Source organism: Aethalodelphis obliquidens, unplaced genomic scaffold (genome assembly GCF_003676395.1).
Source record: "Aethalodelphis obliquidens isolate GAN/ISIS:26980383/991018 unplaced genomic scaffold, ASM367639v1 scaffold4, whole genome shotgun sequence".
NCBI classification, from domain to species: domain Eukaryota; kingdom Metazoa; phylum Chordata; class Mammalia; order Artiodactyla; family Delphinidae; genus Aethalodelphis; species Aethalodelphis obliquidens.
In genome coordinates this window covers 28391118-28409450 of record NW_020837948.1, presented here as the reverse complement: position 1 = coordinate 28409450, position 18333 = coordinate 28391118, and the positions used below count along the sequence as shown (strand labels likewise).

Genomic DNA, 18333 nt, shown 5'->3' with positions numbered 1-18333 from the left:
TTTATGGAAAAGTACTTTGAAATTATGTAATTATACTATTTTTTAATCAACCTTTCACTTATTTGTTTATTACCTGAATGGATTCATAGTTTCCTATTTTGGTTAATGGGTTCCTATTTTGGTCTTTCATGATCATTATTTAATTCGATGCACAAATTGTCCTCTATTTGGCCAGTGGGAGCTACTTCTAGCACCTTTTGAGACTTTGTGAACTGTCTCCATCATTCTCTGATCACTTCCTTTTCTGACTCAGGGTGTTTTAGGCTCAAGTTGTACTTCTCCTAGCCCAGCCCTAGAATCAGCCATTTCTCCAATAAGCCATTTCTCCAATTTCTGGTCCCTTTTAGTGGAAGATGGTTTTTAGAGACCAAGATCTGGGTATTAGGATTATCACTACTCCTGGCATCTCAGTGGACAGAGGTAAGCAATGCATGTTTGTATGCACACACACATACAAGCATTTGCATCTGTATTTCTATATCTGTGTATACTGAAAACCATGAATTCACACTGACATATCCAATTCCAATCAATACCAGAGGGTTCATTTTCTCCCTCTCCACATTTGTAACTCCCTTCACTGACAGTAAAAAATCTGGATTCCGTATCATTAGTATATTTATTTATTTTATCAGTCTCCTTGGATGTAACCAATCTCCTGTCTCTGCCACCACCATGTACACCCTGCACTCCCCTCATGGGCTCTGGCTCTCTACACAGGGCTACCTCTGCATGGATGCCCACCTCACCCAGCTTGGCCTTGACTCTCTCTGGCAGCCACCCCACTACTGCTTGCGATCTGATTACCCTGCTGGGCCCTTCTCTGTGGGGACGCTCTCCACACCTGTTGGGCTCCAGTACCCCACCCTGTGGCACTTGGACACACCATGATGAGCTGCTATGGAGGCATCTCCTCCCCCTTCTCAGACTTGGGCACCCACTCTGTGCCACATGGCTCCCCTCACCCCGGTGCCTATACCTCCCTCACTCTGCTCTACCTAATGGCTTTAGGACTGCAATTGTTCAGGAAGGAAAGAGGAAGAGGTAAGCTTTAGATTTTTTTAAGTAAATTTTTTGTGCTTTAAAGAATAGCTTTGGTACTGAAAAGTGAACCATTCTTTTTGATTGGAAAGAAAGAAAGAGAAGGAAGTTTTAAGGGTTTCCAGTGGTAGTCTGGTCCTCACTTAAGCTTTTTGCTGAGAGTAATGGATGAAGGGATTATGAATGTCTTTATAGAAGCAGGTCCCAGCACAGAGAAAGTGCTTTTCCCCTTAATGGCTAAGAGAGACAACAGGCCTAGGGAACCACTACCATTGGCCCAGCCTTGGGGGCACCTCAGCTGGGCTCTTCAACACTAATTCTACTCTATAGAGGATAACTGCATGCATACTTCAGAGGGCCTCCTGGCCCATGGGTCTGGCCTCCTTAGCTGCCCTAGCAACTTGACCCTCAAATATATTTTTCTTTTGCTACAGAAAAGCTTATGTCCTGGGAGGCTTCATACTTTATCTTCAAAGCTTTGAAAATAAATTTGGGCCTTTTATTCAGCACACTGCTTAATGCAACCCTTGCTATTTAGGAGAGTGGGTTATTGGTGGATTTGATTATTATTCATGAATTCTGTGAAAATCTGGATGATCATTTTATCCTGGACAGAAATTACAAATGATTATAAAGGAAAGCATGAGTTAATTTTTTTTTTTTTTTTTCGGTATGCAGGCCTCTCACTGTTGTGGCCTCTCCCGTTGCGGAGCACAGACTCCGGACGCACAGGGTCACGGGCCTAGCCCCTCCGCGGCATGTGGGATCTTCCCGGACCGGGGCACTAACCCGTGTCCCCTGCATCGGCAGGCGGACTCTCAACAACTGTGCCACCAGGGAAGCCCAAGCGTGAGTTTTTTAGTAACTCAGTAGGCTTATTTACACACACAGGAGGTGAGGGAAGTTTGAATTTTCTTGTTGGGAGCTCTATTTTAGCAGAACTTGGCAAGATGGGCACAGGGACCTCCTGACAATGCCACGTGGCACCAAATGGCTGGACCCCAGCCTGTGCGCCTGGCCCTTCTTCATGAGCAGAGCCCTCGAGGCCTATGGAGCCCACCCAAGAAATAGCAGTGAGGAAGGAGTTCATGCTAGAGCCATAAATCGCCAGGAAAAAGCCTCATCTGTCTTAGAAAACATGCTTGCTTACTTTTTATGTTTCCGAAAAAGATTAGGGAAATTCTTGCCCCTACAGAAGGTATCTTACCCTTCTTAAAAAGATAAAATACAATTTTGATTGGGTGAAACCTTGGGCTCTCAATTTCTGCCTTGAGTGAAATTCACTGTCTGAGTGAAGTCTCTAAAGTGTGAGGACATGCCCCACTTCAGCAGGGTTTCCTCTCTGTAGTGCTGCGGAGGCTCCGTGGTGACAGGGGACAGGCCCGCTCCTCTTGGCACCTCACTGCCTGGAGGCCCAGGACTGTTGGGACAGTGGAGGATCCCACCCTTAGTTTGAGGGCTGGAAGCAGTGGGATCATGACTGGGTATTTCATGGCACTATAATAATAGAGAATTAAGGACAACTGAAACACTTTGGCCAGTCTTAGGACTCCAGAGTCCTATGCTTTCTGTTTTGTTGTGATCAAGAACCAAGTGAAGCATGTCCTGAATAGTCAATCAGTCCTAACTATGGCAGGCAGGCCTCAAAGTGGAGGGAAAGCAAATGACAATCCTATGACAGGACAGCTTGCTTAAAAGATAATATTCTAAGCAGAAATTATTAGATTATAAATAAAAATTTCTAAAGAAAAGTCCTTGAGGATAAATAACACTCTGTTCACTGAGTTTTTAACTAAACACACACACATGGCATAATTTCACAGGATTCAGTTTGCTTTAAGAAATAATATAGATCACAGAAATCCCTGTGTGCTTTTCCTTGAGGGCTTTTGCCTAAAAAAAAGAAATTTTGCTCTAAACTTTAGTGAGCATGAGGATCACCCAGGAATCTGTTTACAAGGCAGATTCCTAAGCTCCATCCCCAAAGACTTTTAAATGATACAAAGAGCATACTTTGAGAAACAACAAATTAGAGAGAAGAGAGCAAGTCTTGTCATAGGAGACAAGATTGCTTAGTGTGACTCAGGCATAGGGACCCTGGGGCTGCAGATTGCTGGGAGAAAGGCAATGGCTGACCCTCCCTTAGAAAGAAGGCATTTATTAAATTATATTAAAGTAACATAACTATATTACATTTTTTAAAGCAGTAAGAAATAGAATCCAATTACTCTAACATATTCTCTATTATCACTTTATTCCCATCCTTTTTTCAGATGTTAAATTTTCCTTAGTTATAATCACAAGATATATGTTTATAAAGTTGTGTTGCCTCCTTTCCTCTTTATTTTATTTCACAGAAGGCTTATCCCCTGTCTCTCTCTGGCCTCCCTAACATAATGGCAAAGCACTCCATATTGGTTTATTGATTGGTTTAGCAATGACTTACTTTATCATGTCCTTCCTACTTTTAGTGAACATTTAGTTTGCTTCCAAGTTTGCTATGTTGAATACCTTCATTCCTATAACCCTTGACATTATGAATTAAATGCTTAAGGTAGATACACTTCTTTCTGGGCATCTTTTTTTTTAACCCATGAATACACCCCTCTTGTCATCTTTTCCTCAAGTCAGGGCCCAGGTACAGTCTATGGGGCTCAAGAGCACTGCAGTTGAGGGCTAGGAAGTAAAGAATTTTCATTCAGTCCAAACTACTGAAGGATATTAAGAAAGAAGGGGATTTCTTTCTGTGCTATTGTCCAGGTCTCCGGAATAATCATAAAAACAAACAACATCAACAAAAAATCCAGGGATCTTGCAGAGCTCAGAGAAGAGTTTGTAAGCTTTTGAGAATGGAAGGGAAGGAGAAAAATGAAACATAAAATGCAAACTGAGGAAGTGGTTCAAGACAGCAATGTAGGAAGACCCTGAACTCACCTCATCCCACAGACATACTGTATCTACAGCCACACATGGAACAATTTCCTCAGAAAAAGGTCTGAAAACTAGCTGAGCAACTCCTACACATGTGGCAAATGAGAAAAAGGCCACATTGAAGTGAGTCAGAGAGGCTGAGACACAATCTCACCATGAACTGCACTCCCAGTGTAGGGACCCACAATCAGGAGGGAACTCACAAACCCTGAGCTTCTCCTTGAGAAGTGAAAGCTTCATACCTCACACCAGACACCTCAGTTTTTAAGACATGCACCCGACCGACAAGCCCCTAAAACAGCTGACCAGTGGGGCTCGTTTCCATGAGAACCAAAGGGCTGTAATGAACTGAGAAACACCTCCTAAAGGGCTCGTGCATACTGTCACCCACCCCAGGTCCCAGGGCAGAAGCAGCCATTTGAAATGTGCCCAGACTTCATGTGAAAGAGATTCATTTGCTAATCTTAAAGTGTTAGCCAGAGGAGCAGAGGCTTGTTGGGATATTCTCTGGGGATGGAGGAGTTGGCAGGTGCCAGTTTTATACTCTCCCTCTGCCTTGCTAAAGCCAGCAGACATTACTATTTTTATTTTACTCTAGATCTTTGTTTTTTTCTCAGCAAGTGCCTTCTTTATCTTCCAACTGACAGACATCACCTTTGCACTCTCTGTCTGCATCTCCCAAAGGGGAGCTTTCACACATGTCTGATGCCCCAGTTCTTACATCTGGTGCCTCAGTTTTTACAGCTGCAGCCCAGGGGATGCCCTTTCATCACCAGGCTCTGGAGGTCAGGGGATCTTGCATTCCTGTGTCCAAGGGGACTGTAACAATCAGAAAGACAGTTCTTGGCAGTCTACCACCTCCAAGGTACTACACAGATAGCTGACTGAAATACACCCCCAGCCTCTCTAGGAAAGAGGCCTATTTGCTTACACTGGAGCGTCAGCCTGAAGGGCAGGCTTCAGGTTTGGCACACATCTAGGGGCCTAGGGAAGTGCTCTCAGGGAACACAGGCCAGAGGACACCATCTTTGTGCTTTCCCTCTGCCTCACTACACCTTGGTGGTACCTCCCAGAAAGGAGCCCATAGATCACATAAAGCCCTGGTTTCTGTGATTCTCATCCAGGGGACACTCCAGATTGCCTGCTCTGGTGGCTGGCAGGGCTTACAGTTGCAATTACACAGGACTGTATATATTTGTATACTTTAAATTTGCCACCTGAAGCTGTGGCTTCCAATCAGCCTGAATCTAGGTGCTGAAATTCCACCCCTCTGGGACACTGACAGGTCTTGGAACACCCTCAAAAACTGAGAGCTATTAAAAATAAAACAGACTACTTGGACAACCCCACAAGTTCAAGGGACAACAAAGAGCTAGGACAAGGTTGAACAAGGTTCACCTCCTACATGAGGTTACTCCTTCATGACTGGGAAAGGTGGCTGTTTTATCTACTACATAGAAACAAACACAGAGAGTCAAGCATAATGATAAAACAGAGGAATATGTTCCAACGAAAGAACAAGATAAAACCTCAGAAAAAAACCTTGGTGAAAAGGAGATAAGTAATCTACCTGAGAAGGGGTTCTAAGTAATGGTCATAAAGTTGTTTCCTGAACTTGAAAGAAGAATGGATGAACACAGTGAGAATTTCAATTAAGAGACAGAAAATATACGAAAGTACTAAATAGAAGTCACAGATCTGAAGAATACAATAATTGAGCTGTAAAACACACTAGAGGGATTCAGTGGAAGACTAGATAAAGCAGAATAAAGGATCAGTCAGCTTGAAGACAGGGCAATGGAACTCACCCAATCAGAGCAGCAAAAAAGAAAAAGAATTTTAAAAAGTGAAGATAGCTTAAGGGACTTATGGAACAACATCAGACAGATTAATATCTGCTTTATGGGGCTCCCAGCAGAAGAGAGAAAGGGGCAGAAAACTTATCTGAAAAAACAATGGCTGAAAAAGTCCCTAACCGGGGAAGGAAACATATCCAGATCCAGAAAGCCCACAGAGGTCCAAATAAGATGAATCCAAAGAGACCCAAGACAAATTATAATTAAAATTTAAAAAGTTAAAGACAAGAAGAGAATCTTAAAAGCTGCAAGAGGAAAGCAACTTGTTATGTGCAAGGGGACCCCCATAAGACTATTAACAGATTTTTCAGCAGAAACTTTGCAGACCAGAAAGCATGATATATTTAAAGTGCTGAAAGAAAAACACTTCCAACCAAGAATACTCTAGCTGGAAAAATTATTCAGAATTGAAGGACAGATAAAGAGTTTTCAGACTATCAAAAGCTAAAGGAGTTCATCACCACTAAACCTACCTGAAAAGAAATGTTAAAGTACTTCTCTAAGGTGAAAAGAAAGGACACTAATTAATAACAAGAAAACATATGAAACTATAAATCTGACTGGTAAAAGTAAATATATAGTGAAGGTAGTGGATTAATCACTTATAAAACTAGTATGAAAATTAAAAGACAAAGTAGTAAAAATAACTATAATAATTAAGGGATACATGAGATAAAAAGATGTAAAATCTGACATCTAAAACATCAAATGTGGTAGGGGAGAGAAAAATGTAGAGATTTGGAATGTGTTCAGACTTAAGCTGTTATCAATTTAAAATATACTGTTATAAATATATGTTGTTATATGTAAGCCTCATGGTAACCACGAAGCAAAAATCTATAGTAGATGCACAAAAGATAATGAGAAAGGAATCGAAGCATACCACTAAAGAAAGTCATCAAACCACAGGGGAAAAGAGCAAGAGAAGAATAAAAAAACAGAAAACAATTTTAAACATGGATAAGTACATATCTATCAATAATTACATTTAAAAAATGGATTAAATTCTTCAATCAAAAGACATAGAGTGGCTGAATGGATTAAAAAAATAAGACCCATCCATATGCTGCCTATAACAGTCTTATATCAGATGTAAGGGCACACACAGACTAAAAGCGAAGAGACGGAAAAGGATATTCCAAGAAAATGGAAGCCAAAAGAAAGTTGGGGTGGCTATACTTACATCTAACAAAACAGACTTTAAAACAAAGACTGTAATCACAGACAAAGGAGGGCATTACATATGATAAAGGGGTCAATCCAACAAGAGGATATAACATTTGCAAATATTTATGCACTCAATATATGAGCACTTAAATATATAAAGCAAATATTAATAGACCTAAAGGAAGAAATGGACAGCAATACAATAATAATAAGGGACTTTAATACCCCACTTACATCAATGAATAGATATCAGTCTTAAACGACACATTAAACTTAATAGATACATACAGAACATTTCAACCAAAAGAAGCAGATTTCATATTCTCAAGATTACATATTCTCAATCTAAACATGGAATATTCTCAAGGATAGATCATATGTTTGGCCACAAAACAAGTCTTAACATATTTAAAAAGACTGAAATTATATCAAGCATCTTTTCTGATCACAGTGACATGAAACAATAAATCAATTACAAGAAAAAACTGGAAATTTCACAAATATGTGGAGATTAAACAACATGCTACTGGGCAACTAATGGGTCAATGGAGAAATAAAAAAATACCTCTAGACAAATGAAAATGGAAATACAACATACCAAAATTTGTGGGATGCAGCAAAAGCAGTTCTAAGAGAGTTCACGGCAGTAAGTATCTACCTTAAGAAATAAAAATAACCTCAAATAAATGAAGTTTACATCTCAGGTAACTAGAAAAAAAAGAACAAAGACCTAAATTAGTAGAAGGAAGGATATAACAGAGTGAAAATAAATGAAATAGGGACTAAAAAGACAAGAGAAAAGATCAATGAAACTAAGAACTGGTTCTTTTAACGATAAACAAAATTGACAAACCTTTAGCTAGACTCATCAAGAGAAAAAGGCAGAGGACTCAAATAAGTAAAAATCACATACAAAACAGGAGATGTTACAACTGATACACAGAAATACAAGGAATCATAAGAGACTTCTATAAATAATTATATGTCAACAAATTGGACAACCTGGAAGAAATGGATAAATTCCTAGAAACATACAACCTTCCAAGACTGAATTATAAGGAAATGGAAAAGCTAAATAGAATGATTACTAGAAAGGAAACTGAATTGATAAACAAAAATCTCTCAACAAACAAAAGTCCAGAACCTGATGGCTTCACTGGGGGATTCCACCAAACATTCAAGGTAGAATTAATACCAAACCTTCTCAAACTCTTCCAAGAAAAAAAAAAAGAGAGAGAAAAGAAAACACTTCCAAACTCATTTAATGAAAACAGCATTATCCTGATACCAAAACCAGAAAAAAAATACAAGAAAAGACAATTATAGGCCAATATCCCAAATGAATATAGACACCAAAATTCTCAACAAAATATTAGCAAACCAAATTCAACAGTACATTAAAAGAATCATGCACCATGATCAAATGAGATTTATTCCAGGGATACAAGGATGGTTCAACATTCATAAATCAATCAACATGACACACCACATTAACAAAATGAAGGCTTAAAACCCATATAATCATCTCAATTGATGAAGAAAAAGCATTTGACAAAATTCAATATTCACTTATGATAAAAACTCTCAGTAAGGTAGTTATAGAGGGAATGTATCTCAACATAATAAAGGCCATTTTTGACAAGCCCACAGCTAACACCTTACTCAATGGTAAAAAGCTGCAAGCTTTTCTTCTAAAATCAGAAATAAGACAAGGATGCCCATTCTCGCTACTGTTACTCAACATAGTACTGAAAGTCCTAGCCAGAGCAATTAGGCAAGAAAAAGAAATAAAAGGCATCCAAATCAGAAAGGAAAAAGTAAAACTGTCATTATTTACAGATTACATAATAATACATATAGAAAACCTTATAGACTTCACCAAAAACTGTTAGAACTAATCAATGATAAAGTTGCAAGATACAAAATCAATATACAAAGACTATCAGGAGGAAAAATTAGGAAAATAATGCCATCTAGAATTGCATTGAAAAGAATAAAATAGCTAGGAATAAATTTAACCAAGGAGGTGTACACTAAAAACTATAAACATTGATGAAAAAAGTTGAAGAAGACACAAATAAATGAAAAGACATCCATGATCATGAATAGTAAGAATCAATAGTGTTATATATATGGAATCTAAAAAAAAAAATAGTTCTGAAGAACATAGGGGCAGGACAGGAAAAAACATGCAGATGTAGAGAATGGACTTAAGGACACAGGGAGGGGAAGGGTAAACTGGGACGAAGTGAGAGAGTGGCACTGACATATATACACTATCAAATGTAAAACAGATAGCTAGTGGAAAGCAGCCACATAGCACAGGGAGATCAGCTCGGTGCTTTGTGACCACCTAGAGGGGTGGGATAGGGATGGTGGGAGGGAGACGCAAGAGGGAGGGGATATGGGGATATAAGTATACGTGTAGCTGATTTACTTTGTTATACAGCAGAAACTAACACAACAATGTAAAGCAATTATACTCCAATAAAGATGTTTAAAAAAAAGAATTAATAGTGTTAAAATGTCCACACTACTCAAAGAAATATAGAGATTCAATGCAATCCCTATCAAAATTCCAATGGCATTTTTCATAGAAATAGAACAAACAATCCTAAGATTTTTACGGAACCACAAAAGACCCTGAATAGCTAAAGCAATCTTGAGAAAGAAGAGCAAAGGAGGCAGCATAATGCTCCCTAACTTCAAACTATATTACAAAGCTAAAGTAATCAAAACTGTATTTTATTTGCATAAAAACACATGAATAGATCAATGGAACAGAATAGAGAGCCCAGAAATAAACTCATGCATACATGGTCAATTAATTTATGATAAAAGAGCCAAAAATATACAAATGGAAAGGACAGTCTCTTCAATAAATGGTGTTGGGAACACTGGACAGCCACATGCAAAAGAATGAAACTAGACCATTATCTTACACTGTACACAAAAATTAACTCAAAATGGATTAAAGACTTGAGTGTAAGAACTGGAACCATAAAACTCCTAGAAGAAACATAAGCGGTCAGCTCCTTGACTCAGTTTTAGCAATGATTTTTTAGATCTGACTCCAAAAGCAAAAGCAACAAAGCAAAAATAAACAAGTGGGACTATGTCAAACCAAAAAGCCGCCGCAAAAAAAAAAAAAGTCTTTGCATCAACAAAATGAAAAGACAATGTACTGAATGGGAGAAAATATTTGCAAACATTAAGAGTCCTCATCACAAGGAAAAAAATTTGTAACTATGTGTGATGACGGATGTTTAGACTTATTGTGGTGATCATTTTGTAATACATATATACACTGAATCATTATGTTGTATACCTGAAACTAATATAATGTTATACGTCAGTTTTACCTCAATATTAACAAAATGTAACCTGAATGCTTAAAAAATGATAATAACTAACTTGGAGTGCTTACTATTGAGGACTTTGAGAGGGCTTGAATAAATAGCACCCCTCTTTCCTGACCAAATTCTAAACAAACTGAGGAATAAGACAAAAGGGTTGCAGTTAGTGGCCAAAATAGCACCTTTGTTACTTATAAAGGTAAGACGGGGGAATAGGTTTTTTCTATGAGCAAATGCTTTTCTCCAGGACAACCCCTAAGGTGTGCAAGGCTCCAAAAATATTTTTGTTGGGCCCTTGTCTAGATAAATAATTTGATTAAAAATATATTATAAAACTCATGGACCCATGTGAGGTACTGTGATTCATCAATCAAGATTTAGAACCAATAATGAGAAAAGAAGATGTACTTACATATTTGTTTATTATCCATCAGTGCATGTGAATATTTTTCATACTATGCAGGCACGATTTCTTCCTGTCCAGGTTCAGGAGCCATTTATTCATGTTCTTTATTATCATATGAAACGTTCCTGGCTAATTTCATATCGCCCATAAGGAGGAAATGATAGCAATAGCATTATTACTCTTGAGGCCATGGCTTTCAGAACCTGTTTGTATTGAAACATAGGTCTTCTTGCCTCTACACGTTCCTCCTTCCATTATTTAATGCTGGTTACATCATTACTCCTGATGCCACTGTATTGCTCAAAGTGTGGCCTGTGGATACCGGCTTCCAAAGACTCCATCAAAGGTTGTTATTGTGCTTCATTGGTGATGACCACATATGCAAGTCTTATCCAGAGTAGGCAGGAAAATGGGAACAATAATTCATCTTCTAGATATGTTAAATGTACTGTTCTGAATTTTATGGCATAAACAGAACAGCGTATCTTCCAACTACATCCTCTTGAACTCCTTAGGCTGCAATCACTTCATTCCTCGAATGTGATCTCTTTCCATGTAGACCTCTTCCACACCATCAACAGGGAGAAGGGGTGTCAGATGGCGGGAGAGAGCAGCTCCTTCCGCACAAGAAATGCTGATCCCTCCCTCATCCAGCACAGTTTAAGACCAACCTGTGAGAGCACCACGAGGTCACCACAACTTGGAGGCAGGAGACACAGGTGGAAAGGGTCCCACTGGTGTGGTGGGGCAATGGTCTCCAGTGTCCTCAGAGGAGATGGCACTGCCACCCCAGAGACGACCTGCTGGGGGTGGGTGACTGCCCTGGGTGCCAGTGGTGGGAGTGGAACAGGGTGAAGGACACCTGCTGGCCCCCACCTTAAGTGCCATAGAACAGGCGGCTTCAGTGACACAGGTCCACACATGCAGCTCAAGCCAAGACTGAACTTGCTCCCTTTCTGATGTGAATGAGAAGCACTGCGGATCAGCATGATTCCGGCGGCCTAATCTTGTCCACTTTTCAAAAGAAATATTGTTAGCGGGAGAAAGTTGCTGGCCAGCTCATGCTCCTGGGACCAGAGCCGGGCCACGGCTCATTGTGCCCACTTGCATGTAGAGGGTGAGGGAGCAAATGCCGGGTCTGGGGTTCACAGGGATACCTGCCCAGACGTCACGGCCTGTCCAGCCAGACCCAGGCCCTGGAGGGGGACCAGGAACGCCTTGAGGAAGCAACGCCAAGGCGCAGGACCCTCACTTGCCGCAAAGCGCCGCGCTGCGCGTCTCACTAGGGAGTCTGGGATTAGCCTGATGGCGCCGCCGTTACAGCGCTGGGCCAGAGCCAGTCTCGTACGAGGACTGCCCTCGGAAGGGCAGAGGCGACTACTCACTTCCAAGAGATGAAGAGAAGCTGAGACAAGCACGCCGGTTTACTCGCCCTAATTCTAACCGGATTAAGCCACTGCCCAGCAAATGAGAGCGAGAGAGGTTGGGAGTGTCCCAGCAGCGGAGTTCCCGCCCCATGGAGGGAAACATGGGGAGTGGGGAAGAAGTGTTCCGCCCTAAAAGTTATTAGGGGCCTGACCAGACTCGAGTTATCACTGTACTGACTCAGTGAACTCTCATGACCACCTTACAAGAGAAATACTATCTATCCCTGATGTATAGATGAGGCAACACACGTGGAGGTCAAGTAAACTGCCCAAGATTGCGCAGCTGGTAAATGGTTGGATTTAGGATTTCAACTGAGCCAATCTGGCTGATGAAGTAAAAGAAGGAAGGGGAGGACGGAAGGAGGGAGAGAAAAGAGTAGAAAAAGCTAGTGCCTCTCACCTCAGGAGTAACAAGCAGGATTGAGGTGTTTTTCTCTTCCCTTGTAACTTGGATTATGTAAATATTCCCTCATCTTCCCTCTTCTCAGGGTCAAGAAAGTCTACACAGAACAACCTGAAATTTGTATTTCCATTTGAAAAGAAAAAATATTCTCCTTGGGTGCAATGAAGCTTATCCTCACTTCTGTGTACATCATCTCTTACTTTTAACACCAGAGAATGCTATTACTCAATTTACAAGACAGAGTGTTCCCTTCAATGTGATTTTTTTTTTTACCCAGCAGGTTTCCTACTTCAGGACCACGAAGCAATCACCAGTTCCTAGGGATGATTAATCAGTGTTATCCTTAAAAAGCTCAAAATTTCACCCTGTACTTTCATTGTAATAAAGGGCTTCCTGCAAAGCAAGCTGTCAGAAACGCAAAGGCAGGCTAGGCTCCAGTCTACAAGAGATGAAATGCACCTCACCTCCTGCCTGGAGCGGAAGAAACACTGCTTCCCATGCATGAGGTCTTCCACAGTCTTTCCAGGGAGGGACTACGGTGGAAAGCAGGCCAGAGGTTAGAGGTAGAATTTTCTGCAGAGGGAGTTAACCAGAGAAGGATAAACTAATTCCTTTAAGACATGTCTTCCTGAATGCAGTGCAGTTCAGCTTTTATTACAGTGATTTGAGAGCAGAGCATTACAACAGCGCAGTCTCTCAAAGCTCGCAGGGTAGGAAGCTTATCTAGCTGCTGGGCTGAACAGCTGTGGCACATCCCGCAGTGAACAGAGAGGGCTGTGGTGGACGGGGGGAGGTGGCGCAGGGCATAGTGGGGTAGAGCTAGGAGCAAGCACGGCTCTCAGCCCCTAAGCCTCCCCTCCCATACTGGAGCTGGACATACCTTCCCAGTCGTGGCACTCTCTCTCTCTGACCCTGGATTCAACTGTACTCTCTCCAGCAAACTGCTCAGAGTTGACAAGTTAGGCAAAGCCTGTTTATGATCCTTGATGGTGGGAGACATATGTGGTTTTAGAAGGGCCTCTGAGAATGAATCAGGTAGCGGAGGTTGAAGTCAAAACAACTTTCCCAGGGATGCAGCCCTTTTTTGAGGAAAAGGAACGACTACTATACATAAATATACATATGAGCATTTTTTGTCAATGTGGTAAAATGTTAATAGTTCTTAAGTTGTCAAATCCACTGCAGACAGATAATGGGTATATAGGGATTTGCTATATGTTCTTTCAATTTCTCGGGTATTTTTGCAATGTTATTAAAATTTATTTTTTAAACTCGTGACATTTGTATTTTAAACCCCCTTAGAAGTTTAACGTTTGTGCTCTGCAAGAGCGCGGAACACCTATTGCGAAATTCCCGCAGGTGCTGGAAGCCAGAGAACCACTGACATTGCTTTTATTTTTTGTCTCATTCTAGCTCCCCGCTCTGCCACTCTGTTTTCTCTCTCTCTCTCTCTCTCTCTCTCTCTCTCCCCCTACCTCCTCACCCCAAGTCTTTCCTAACTTAAAAAGGTCCACAAATGGAAGAATAAAAACAGGAATTCACAAGCAAAAGTCTTCATCTGCTTATTTGTCATTATTTTCTCACTTTGTCTGCTGGCAGATGAGGACCTACGCACGGAGCAGGTTTGGAGGTAAATACAACCTATTTCTGATCTAATCTTGCTGCTGCCCTGACTCACCAGAGGATGACACTGGGCCAGAAAGCAAGAGAAGTTTGGGGCATGGTCAGGAGGCGTGGCTTCAAGTCCTAGCTCCAGCATTTTCCGGTTGTACGATCATGGGCAAGCTGCTGCTTCCTCCTTAGGCGAGGTAATATTTGGTGATTTAATTGTTAAGTTTTCATTGATTCTAAGCACAGCAGTCTATGAATAGTAAAACACCTTCTGCCAAGTTGCTTGGGCAATGCTCTCCCAGCTTCCCGTGGTATCTGTAACTGGAGATGATGCGGCCATGGGTACTCATTAACCAAAAGGATTAGCTATCTGGGGCAGAGACTAATTAGGACAGAACAAGACCATGTGGAGTAGATTTAGGGTAAAGAATAGTAGGGACTTGACATTTATCCCCATTCAATCACAACCTGCTTTCTACCCAGGGCTTACTACCGGTGTGAAAAATAACAGGCTTCCTTGACCACATTATTGTTCTTACTTAGAGATGTGGGTAATGGTCACTGGTACTGTGGGGACCACAGGGACTGACAAGAGAATGATTGAGGCAGAATTCTCTCTGCAGTGGATTGGAAAGTAACATAAACTTCTGCAGCTGCTGAGATCTTTTGCTTTCTTCAGGTAGGAGACTAAAGCAATTTAATATGTTTAGGCTCCTCTCAGCCTCTTTGGGCTGATTGATAAAGGTAATTACCAACTTCAGAGTAGTTTTTGGTCCAAATGTTAGGTTAGGCTATTGAACTTGCAGGTCAGTCTGTGACAACTATCAGTGCTGAAGCTGAAATTTACTTCATTTATTCTTACCTTGAGTGTTAACTCACTTGCCTATGCAGGATGCAACAGAACAAAGCAGTGAAGAGCACTGGATTGGAATCCTGACTCCCCTACTTACTAGCTGTGTGACCGTGGGCAGCTACTCAACCTTTCGATGCCCTTTGGAGATTAGAAGTCTACATCTAAAAATTTTTGTTAGGATTAACTAAGATAATGCATGTAAAACTACCTACAAACGTTCCTGGCATATAGTATGCACTCAATAAATGTTAGCTAATTTACTGTCCTACGACATCTTTCTGCACCTCTTCTGTTCCTTATAACCTGAGTTCTTTTTCAGCTAAAGACTCACTCAAATTCTCTGCAGTAATGGCTTGTGTATGTGTTACTGTAATGGATGCCCATTTTTTTTTTTTTGCGGTACGCGGGCCTCTCACTGCTGTGACCTCTCCTCCCGTGGAGCACAGGCTCTGGACGCACAGGCCCAGTGGCCATGGCTCACGGGCCCAGCCGCTCCGCGGCATGTGGGAACTTCCCGGACTGGGGCACGAACCCATGTCCCCTGCATCGGCAGGCGGACTCTCAACCACCGCGCCACCAGGGAAGCCCACGGATGCCCATTTTGGTGTGGGGAGCAGATGAGGATGAAAAGTAAGGAGCTATGACTGCTTCTCCGTTCTAGTGTCCACAGTAACGAGGCTCCGCTTCCTGCCCTCCACTGCAGTTGCCTTCCTTCCCAATCCACTCTCGCATATCTTCTCCCACTTGTAGTTTCTAGTTGCTCTTACTTTCTGCTGCCTCATCGCTTCAGCATGATCGTGGCTACTCACAACTTTAATCCCTCCTCGTACAACCCTTTTGCTGAATTCATCTCCCATTTCCTACTGGGAATTGCCTATTTCCCAACCAAAATAGGCAAATTTAGTGAGAGGACCTGCTAGCCTGCGTAACCTTTAGCCCCTGGCCACTGGCCAACCTCTGAATGGATGGGCCTTGAGTCTGATGCCCCCACCAGTCAAATCAGCTGTGGCTGGGGTGAGTGGGATTTCTTGACCTGCAGTATCCCATCCCTTTAAGCAGGGTCTACAGGCGTTGGGAGACAATTCATGGGTTTCTTGTGTTTCTCATGTCTTCTGAGCAAGAGGCATTGACAGCTTTGCTCTGTACTGGAGTCTGTATAGAAAAATCCTAGAAAACAGATATATATTATCCCTCCCTCATCCCCCCAGGTCAGAGGACAGATTTGTTTCCTGACCAAGATAACATATAATGTCTTTCTCCAGGGCAAGGTTAGGCAGGCTTACCAGCAGTCCCTTTATAAGACTATGGTTTCCTAAGCTCGAGTTTTCTCATCTGTGCTACAGACTCACTGTGTGTCCAGCGTCCACCTGGGCCAAGCTCTGCATTGTCCGTGAGGGACATGGGGGCAACGGGAACTGTTTAGGCGATTATGTGGCTCATGCTGCCCACTGTACCATGAGAAATAAAACCCTTTGTCTCTGATCCAGGGGTCCCATAGATTCAGCTAGAACCTATGAAATGTGTTAGCTTACAAGCAGGGTCGGCAGCTCTGGACAATGAGAAGGGATGCTTCAAGTAGGGTGGCCGTGGCAGGCACCATCTAATGCAGCCTTCTACTCTGCTTCCTCTTTATAAAGTGTCACCTACAGAAGGATTAAATAAGCTCTAGGGGCTTCTCCAGGACCTGATTTGGGGGAGAAAAATGCGTTATACAGCAGTGGGGGTGGCGAGGAGACAAGAACCCAAAGGATTGTGCAGCATTTCCGCCCTCCCTGAGTGAGCCTTGGCATGCGTAGGTGTGGCACCTCTGTGTACCATGGTGCTGCTGCTGAGTCAGGCAGGTGCTGTCCTAACACGGCTGTGCATCTGCATAGCGTTTAGTGCCCTTGCTGCCCAGTTCATTCAGCTTCTATGGTAATCACAGTGTAGCAAATTTGACAGTGGTGCTTACTGCTTGTCCAGCCCTTAGTAAGACAGTTTTCAGGGTATGTTAGCCCTGGTTTTCCAGCATGGTTACAAAAGCCAGCAGGAAAGCAATGTCTCAGAATTCCCTGCGTTATGTTCCATTTTCTGGGGAAAAACACACTGGATGCTTATGTGTAAATGCCTTAGAGCACAGGGAGTAGGAAGCAAAGGTAATAATACAACACAAATAAGGTGAAACACTTTTAAGTTTTGCTTCTCTCCATTATGGCCAGCCCCATCTCTGGAAAAAAAAATATATGTTTCCAAATTCTCTGGTTGTGAGATATCATGACCTGCTGGGGGCCATAGGGCATATAACCTCCTAAGAGATCTTCAGCCTATAAATACAGTAACACAGCTATAGATCATTGGGGAATGAGGGTAGCTGCCGGTAGCTAGTCACCTTGGGGGGCTCGGCACGTGTTATTCTTTCTCCCTGCTTTGGTTGTTTCTTGTTTGGATAATCACAGGCACCCTCCAGGCCAAGATGAACTCCTTCCCATACAGTGAATCCAGCTGCTTTGGGAAGAAATGTGTAATAGAGTCTCCTCAATACAGGGAACACTCCAGGAGGCCAGGGAGTCTGACGATCTTGTTAACAGTTGTGCTAGATTAGGCACTTGATAAACATTTGTTAAACCGATAGCAGCTCAGCACATGGAGTTAATTTGTTGGCTTTGATGAAAGTGTTGTGTCCACAGATTCAGGGAGGACGTCAGCCTGATATGTTTATTATTTTATAAGACAACTAATTTTTATAAAAAAATTTAAGCATCTTCCTTCAGGTGCTCTTTACTCATTTAGATTGGGCTATAACCCCGGTTCACTTGTGAGTCATCATCATCCAATCTAGGCTAGAGCTTGCTTTCCAGACAAGGTTGATTTTGTAAGCTCCCCGATTCCTATCCTCATCTGCCTTAAATGTGAATTTAAACTAAAATAAAAACTCTGACATTCTTTAGTGGCACCAAACCTAGGGTACTGCAATACCAGGGTTGAAGGATCCTTGCTCCAGGTCAGGAGGAGGAATTGTTTGTGGAGGCCAAAGGCCGATCACAATGGTGGTACATAGTGAAGCCCCTTATAATATTTGCAACACTTGAGGTCTTTTAACAAGAAAATGGAAATAGAATAGACAAGAGAACTAGGGCATAGCTTAAATGCCTGGAAAGAATTTAAAATACCATTTAAGGACTGAAATCAAAAGGAAACCCTGTGTCAAATGTTTGTTTCTAATAATGAAGCAGTCTGGGGGTAAGTTCTCCACTCTGAGTGATTGCAATTGTGAGGGCAAATGTCCATGGCTTCTGAAGGAAG

The 18333-nt window shown here is 41.9% G+C and overlaps 1 long non-coding RNA gene across 1 annotated transcript in view; it reads right to left on the bottom strand.

Moving 5' to 3' along the window:
* LOC113616901 (uncharacterized) overlaps positions 1–12158 on the bottom strand; it is a 49634-nt gene extending 37476 nt beyond the window's left edge. Inside the window, exon 1 of the long non-coding RNA XR_003431448.1 lies at positions 10764–12158. This is a non-coding gene — a long non-coding RNA (uncharacterized LOC113616901). The remainder of the gene's footprint in view (positions 1–10763) is intronic.
* Positions 12159–18333: the final 6175 nt, after the last annotated feature.